Source organism: Pinus tabuliformis, chromosome 5_1 (genome assembly GCF_031772625.1).
Source record: "Pinus tabuliformis cultivar Carrire ecotype Pingquan chromosome 5_1, CPIR1, whole genome shotgun sequence".
Lineage (NCBI taxonomy): Eukaryota > Viridiplantae > Streptophyta > Pinopsida > Pinales > Pinaceae > Pinus > Pinus tabuliformis.
Window position 1 is genome coordinate 415,068,262 of NC_142305.1, and position 8,409 is coordinate 415,076,670.

General features: G+C 38.5%; 1 non-coding gene across 1 annotated transcript; it reads left to right on the forward strand.

Annotated features, from left to right (window-relative positions):
• The first annotated feature begins 4,649 nt into the window (after positions 1-4,649).
• Positions 4,650-4,736, forward strand: TRNAS-GGA (transfer RNA serine (anticodon GGA)). Its single transcript has one exon. It is a non-coding gene; the product is annotated as a tRNA-Ser (tRNA).
• The last annotated feature ends 3,673 nt before the right edge of the window (positions 4,737-8,409 follow it).

The following is an 8,409-nucleotide window of genomic DNA, read 5'->3' on the forward strand; positions in this document are numbered from 1 at the left end:
CTTCACAATTTTGATTATAGGTTCATTGCTAGGACTATAAAATGGAAGATGATTATGAGCATTGAAATCACAACATCAAGCCTTGTGTTCAGCCCTGGATCCATATGAATTTTTTGAAGATAATTTAGGAATAGTTTTGTTGTCAAAAATCAATGTAAACTCCTATTGAGATCTAGGGAGAAAAGTTCCAAAGGAAACACTCAATTTATTGAAATATGCTACAATTGTACATTGATATTGTAGGTTTTAACACTGTATAAAAACTACCTACAAACTAATTTTTCAAATAGAAAAATAATCAATGTCGCAAATAGAAAACAAATATACATAGAGATTTTCTCCTCGATGCCAAAACTAGGACTACCATATTGATTTTCCATTATGTTCCTTTAAATGTTACAATATATATATATATATATATATATATATATATATATATATATATATATATATATATATATATATATATATATATATATATATATATATATATATATATATATAGATATATATATATATATATATATATATATATATATATATATATATATATATATATATATATATATATAGAGAGAGAGAGAGAGAGAGAGAGAGAGAGAGAGAGAGATAGATATAGATATAAACTGAAGCATTCATAAACCACATTCCCAGGGCGCTACCTCAGATCCCGTGTAGGGTGGCTATCACTGCCCTACAAACCCCCCGATAAGGGGGGATGCCACCCCCACTGTGACCCCCCCACTATGCCCAACTAGTCGTGGAAAGAATATAACACATCCCAACAGATATGATTATGCCATGATGTTCTAGAGGAGTGATTGTGTGGAATAATTAGTAGTGAATGGAGGACTGTCACATAAAACACAGCACCATGTTTTCTTGAATGTTGTTAAAACCGTTATAGATTTGAGTTAGCCTTACAAAAGAGGTGAAGGATGGTTAGTGGAATCGTTCCTTGTGTTAAGGAGCAAGTTTAGATTGTGGGAAGTTGATTAAAACAAGCCAGAGTTGTTTCACCTTCTCGAAATTTGAAATACATTTTTTTTGGGCACTACGAAATCATTTTGCTACACCTACAAATTTTTTAACTATGCTAGGAGATCATTTCGTAGCACCTATAGGGAAAAAATTAAGGACTGCATGTTTGGGTTTCAAATGTATGTCTTTCCTACTTGTTGCACCATTTGGTAAGTTGAATCTAATGTGATTGGATGAGGAGAGAAAAATATTAAACATGAGAAAAATATCTCTCGTGGCCTTTATCCAAGTAAGTCCATATTCTTTATTTCACTACATCTTTTGAATAGTTCCTAAAATTCCATAATTGGGTTAAAAGACAAAGATGTTAGTGGATTTATCCTTGGGTTATTGGAAACCATGGTAACCTTGCTTGCCTTCATCAAGTGGTATCATAGCTAGATTTCTCTTTGCTGATGTAGTCAGAACAACAACCATTGGATTGTAGAGTTACAATACAACCGAAAGAGAAATGAAGTGATAGTGGAGAAGCTTGCATGTCAATAAAAGTTGATCCATGTTGTTATAGACATTTTTGGGCACTGCGACCCCAATCATACATGTCCATAAACCAAGGGCTTCTAAGTCCCTAAAAGTGTTGCTTCACACCCTAAAGGAGAAAGGTCAGCTGATTGCATCATCTCCTAGAAGTTCTCCATGGAAAACTGCTCAGAACTGGTCAAAACTGGACCATACAGACTTCTCAGTGCTAAGGGTGTGATGCATCCCACCTGCTCAGTGTAAAAGGTGTGATGCATACTGGATAGCCCTTCTGTACGGTGCGATGAGCGAGATTAGACAAATGGCAGAGAAGTTTGCAAGGTGGATGATCATGGAATCTTCCAGAAACTTCTCTTGTGACACTTGCCTCTCTGAATTCGCCCAGGGATGAGTAAGAGATCATGAATATCCAAGTGGAACCAAGAACTATCAGAGAGAGGACACTAATAGAAAACCCAACAGCTGATTCACCCCCCTGCAAACATCTATATATGGATCCCTCATCATAGAGATTCGGAGGCTAGAATCTTGTATTCTGTAAGGAAGTGCTGTTGGTTTCTTGGTCATGCTGGGAGGATGACGCTGGGTCATATCAATGAGTTGTAATCCTCTTTGCTATTCTTTCTATTAATAAAACTATTCGAGTTTTCCTCCACATTCTTGTATGTTTGATGATATATGCATTTGTGTGGTCAATATATATCTTGTCCTATATTGTTTATGATTGTAGATGTCTGTACTTCGATAGTGTTATGCTGCTTTGACTCTACAGGTGCTCTCTGAAGCAAGGAAGGAGCGGCAAAGATCTGCCATAAGGGAGAGGATCCAACCAAGCGCAAGACTGAGGTTGGTATGCTTTGTTCCCCTCTTATCTACTTCTCATAAAGGAAAGCAAAAGTAGTTTTAGTTTGTTTGTTTCTAAGATAGCTACCCATCTTAGTGAGACTAGCAGCTCCGAGTGGACACTAGATTTCCCGATAACAAAATGGCGACTCCGCTGGGGAGCGAGTAGCTTGTTTGCTTGTCTATATTTGTTTGTTTTATAAACTTGTAGACGGAGCCTGAAGTCAAGCCATCTAGCCTTCGAACTGCATTTTCTATGCAAGTGCAAAGTAGATCAATGTTACTACAGTCTATCTCCAGGTTTTGTTTATAAACTGAACAATCGATTTTCAAACATCCTAATTGCCCTGGTGGTGGCTCTAGTAACCTCATTAGATCAACCCCTGTGGTTTCTATTTATTGACTATCATTTGCTCAGCCTAAATTCCTGAACTGAGCTGCAAACTGTGACCAAAAGCCAAGTAAAGTCTCGTCCTGGTACCATCGCACCCTCTCTTCAAGGAAATTTGGATGCATCGCACCTCCCGTGTGCAGTAGGTGGGATGCATCCCTGTTTCCCTGTGTTACAGGTGTGATGATCAGAAAAGGCTAATTTTGCATTCAGATTTTGGTTTTTCTTCACTCTCTTAAGCTCTATTCAAGAGTTTTGTTGTTTGTGATCAGTATACCACTGAGGAAACCCCCTTCCTTTCCATCATTCTGCCTCCATCGTGCAAAGAACTGTGAATGTTTTTATGTATTGTGCACCATTTTCAGTTCTCTTCTACAAAGAAGTAGCATAATAGAACTGTCGTTTCTTGATTTGAAAGGGTTGCAAGCGTCATTTTCAGTCAAAGAAAAGGATCCTATTGTTCTTGATGATCAATTATACTGTTACTCTTGTATTTGATTTGAATTAGTAGTTTTTCAAGTGTCGAAAGCAATTTTCAATTCAAAATTGCAAAGTGTTGTCATTATCTTCCTTTCGTTTTGAAGAGAAATTTGTTAGTATTGTCACTTTGAAAAGATAATTCAGATTTGTGCTTAGCATTCTTTATTTCATTCACACATTAAGAAAGCGAAAAACAAATACATGCATGTGCATTTGCTTTTAGACTGCCTGTTGGTTTGATTTAGGACAGTGCATATAGTGTGTGCTCCATGCTCTATGTTGAAAGAATCTCATTTATCTTTCCTTAGTAGCTAGGATTTTCATTGCAAAAAGAAGATTAAATGATTGTTTATCATCTTAGATTGCAGTTTAGGAATTATATATCTATATTGCGCAGTGAACCTGAAAGGAAAATTTCTTAAGCAAGATCAACTGTAAAATAAACTCAATGAACATAAAAACGCTTTTGAACCTAATGCACAACATTTAGAAGTCCTTACCTTTTCTTTCCCCAAAAAAGAAGAACGAAAAAATATCAAATCACACCATCTCTTTAATAGGTAAATGCTTCTTTCTCCCCCGGAGCCATCAGGATTATTCGCAATAATATATCTGCTACAATTGTGAAGGTCTTATCAATAAAATTGTCATTTCTCTGAGATCTAGGCATAGTCAATTACAGATTTGATAATTTCCTTCATTCCCTTACGCAAATGATTCCATGAACGAAATTTTTTTCTGGTGCACAATACCATAAAATGGATTTCCTTACAATCGTAAATATGTTCTCATTCTATCTATTCCAATCTATTCCAATCTATTCTTTAAAATTAGAATAGATAGGGAATAAATTGAATAATTGTTCATTAGTAACATGAATAATAATGGAAAAAGGCTCGTATTGAAAGAATAATAGATTGGGTAAACTCGGGAAGTCCAGTTCGATTATGATCCGAACAAAGAAAGAGTTAAACGATCGAGCATTGCATAATGAGGATGAAATGCCTACCCAGCAATTGTGTGCTTTATCCATATAGATAAAAGAATATCGGGAAAATATAGTCATCATGACACAGGATCATTGCCAAAGAATTAGTTCTTATACAATTGATAAGATGATCACTACAGATCTATATATTATCATAATATGGAATGGATCAGTTAATCTGTCTTAAATTCTTGATTAGGCGATCCGAATACGTCGGATTAACCAGGATGATTGAGGATTTCCTAAAATAAGAGGAAGTTGTAAAAAATGTCCTTTTGTCTTTCCGGGGGAGGATTGAATCATTACCTTATTTATTATCTATTTATTTCCGAAAGATTGAACTGTTCGTACCCGAACAAAAAGAATTCGTTTCGTAAGGAAGTTGCTATTGACTCATTTTATTAATTAGAACCAAGAGATCTCATAGGAAAGATGGCCGAGCGGTTCAAGGCGTAGCATTGGAACTGCTATGTAGGCTTCTACTTACCGAGGGTTCGAATCCCTCTCTTTCCGTATCTTCGCCCTACTATCTATTTTCTTCTCATCCATTGTTTTTCCAATCTATTGAATCCCAATAGGACTATTTCCTAATTCCAGGATCAATCTATCTCTATTTGTAATAGAGAAAATAGAACGAACATCGGTTCGTGGTATGGGAAAAGTAAAGACTATTTTAAGAAGCAATAAAAAAAAGTATCGCGGATAACAAGTAACGTACGTAAGGATTATAAAATGTTTCCTTCGGGGAAGGGAAAAAGAAGGGAGAAGAACATAATTTCCAGATGCCCAGCAACCAACCCACCCCTCTCTTTCATTTCATTCTCGATTCAAGCTTGACGGGAATAATACTCTACGACCAGCAATTCATTAATCTTCAAATTGATCCATTTACTATCTATTATTTGATTGATGAATCCTTTATATTGTAAGGAATGAAAAGTCAAATGATTTGGCAATTTATCCCTCTGGAACAGATCTATATTCTTCTTAATGATAGCTCTCAATCTTTGTTGATCTCTTATAGTAATCACATCTTGAGGTTTGCAAGGGTAACTTGGTATATCTACCATATGGTCATTGACCCAGATATGTCCATGATTCACTAATTGTCTAGCTCCGGGAATGGTGGGAGCCATACCCAATCGAAAAAGAATATTATCCAAATGCATTTTAGGGAAATTCCAATAGGACTTGACCCGTTGAGCCTTTGGCTCTTCTAGCAATACGAACATATTTTAGCAATTGTCGCTCCATTAGTCTGTAATGAAAACGCAATTTCTGTTTTTCTTCTAGCCGGATACGATATTGAGATATTTTCCTGGAAGAAGACCGGTTCATAGAATCCTTTCTGTTTTTGGGTCTTTTACTTCTAGGCTAGAGACGTATTACGGCGTCGTAAAGCCTGGTAACTGTCACTTTCATTGTTGGTTGGGTGATTCCTCCGCTTTGAGACGATAAGTGCCAGTACAGACTTGTGCTCCCACGTACTGTCGAGTATATATTGGGAGACCAAAATAGGCTATATCCTTTATCCTTAGGAAGCCGTGTCTACCGCCCTATCGATCGCAATGCACTGAACACAGCATTTGGGAATATTGATTGTCGTACCGTAAAAAGTGTTCTACAGTTTTGCGATTGGTTTGGTAATCCCTCTGTCTAGATTTCCAAAGTAGTCTCTTTCGTTCCTTTTCAGACTCCTTAAAGGAAAAGGTCCATCTGAGCACTTTTCACTTCAAGCTCATTAAAAATCGAAGGCGACTAGAGTCATCTTTTGTTTTTTCTTGACTCTTAAAAATTGAAAAAGCAAGTTGTGTCAAAGCATCAAAAATTTATTTTAATCGGAATAATATTACTATTCCCGCGTTGGTCTTAGGTTGAGGAAAATGGAGTCCACCAACCAAATATTTCCCCTTGGAGGAAATCCTAGTCCTTTCTCCTCTTGGGGAGATGTTGGTGCACCCCATATGGTCACATTGTCACTTCCAGGATTGACGATTAGCTTGCCAATATGGCTCTTCTCAACCTCCGTCATTCAGAATGCCGTGATTCTTGAACAATCAAGTCAGCAACTAGATGATACTAGAGTTATCCCCCCAACCTTCTACTTCATCCATTTCTCCCTCTCCTCCTTCCTCTTCGCTTGATGAAGCTGGTAAAGCTAAAGATCAAGTAACTAAAAAGGAGAAGAAGGGGAAGGAGAAGAAGGAAAAGAAGAAGAAGGAGCAAAAGGAAAAAAGGGGTAACCGGGCATCGTCTAGCGAAAATCCACACACTGCACCATCCAAACCTAAATCTCCATGTGTCATTTGCAAAGGAGACCACTATCATGGAGATTGTCCTTACATCCCTCAGATTTTAAGGGACTGGTCTCCTCGTTTGCACAATCCGGTGTCATCAACCTCTGAAGATCATGTTGAAATTACACCGTCAACTAGTGAAAGCGAAGTATTTGGATAGAAAAGGAAATGTAAATTTCCTTGTAAACTATGTGAAGGCGATCACGTCGTCCACCGTTGTCCCTTCCTAGACGAAGCTAAAAGAGTCTTGGATAACTGTCCTGCTTCACTGCTACGACTTCCTCCTGGATACAAGAAACTCTTGCCGAGTCCATCACTAGTTGAAAATCTGACTGACACGCCATTGTGGTCGGTCGAAGCATATATCGTTAAAGATAAACCCTCTGAATCCACACCAGACAAAAGTCAAAAGGTCGAGGCGGCAGTCGACCCGGTCTTACCTTCAGAAGGTCCATCTTCAGATGATACAGTCACTGAAGAGAAAGAGAATGACACCGTTCAAATTGTTTTCATAAACACAGACTTCGATGAACATGGGGGCAATCTACCCGTTCCTTTACCGCAGGAAGGAAGTTCTTCAGAGTTGTATCCGGCTGCCTATTCGGTCCCACCTCCAAGCAACCTAGTCGTTTCCTTCAATTGGAACCTACTAGGCAAACCCCATTTACCAACTAGTGTACCATTCAGAATCATTGTACAAGCTTACAGAATGGTCATGGTCGATACCATCATAGATGAAGGGGCTTCTGTGAGTATCCTTTCATCAACTGCTTGGAAAGTGCTTGGTTCGCCATCACTTCTACCTGAGATGAGAAATCTGACAGGCTTCGACAAAGGAACCAGTCGACCGTTAGGGATCCTTCCCATTGTACCTATAACATTGAGAAGGAAAACCATTTATATGAATGTAATGGTAGTCCAAGGACCTCTAGATTATAATCTACTCCTTGGGTGTGACTATATTTATTGCATGGGAGCCATTGTCTCCTCACTCTTTCGAGTAATGTGTTTTCCGCATGAAGGAAAAGTGGTCCAGCTCGTAGACCAGCTTTCGTTCCCCAGCTCACACATAGCTAATAGTCAACTGCCATCCCTAAATGGTCTTTTCATGCAAGGAATGTCTCATCAATCTCCAGTCCGTCCACCTGAAGAACGTGAGTAATTCGGTGGTCATGACTGAAACCCAGGGGGCATGCACCCTGGTCTGCTTCGGCAGGAGAACTTCAGGTATAGGGTGAGTTTCCGCGGAGGATATATGACTAGTCTGACACACCTGTCCATTTAGGAAAATGGAATTAGACTGGGATAAGATACCTCCGTCAGAAGGTAGGCCTTTCCCGATAGAACAAATGTTTTGTCTGCAAATTGAAGGGTAACCTGAAAAGGTAGGCCTTTCCCGATAGAACAAATTTTTTGTCTGCAAATTGAAGGGTAACCTGAAAAGGTAGGCCTTTCCCAATAGAACAAATGTTTTGTCTGCAAATTGAAGGGTAACCTGGAAACTCTACTTCGCTATACCTGGGGGCATGCAAACCTTTTTGTGTGCAAGTGAAAAGCGACCAGCGTAACGCTAACTCTATAGTTCCACTGACTTCAACTGCCTAAGTTGGGTGAGTGGTCAAATCGACCGTTCGCCTTCATAGGGGCCAAATGGCACCGACAAAGTAAAGGAAAAATTTTCCTGCCTAACCTTGGTAGTTAGCTAACCCCTAGGACAGTAGTTGGTCATTCCTAACTTACATACGAGAGGCAGCGGAGCAGAGCTTCGAAAGGTGCAAGCTCCATAAAAATGGAATCTATCTATGAGATGTCCTTATTATATGACTAGCACGAGCAGTTTTTATGTGAAGTTCAAGCTCGTTAAAAATTAAACCTAAGCAATGAGCAAA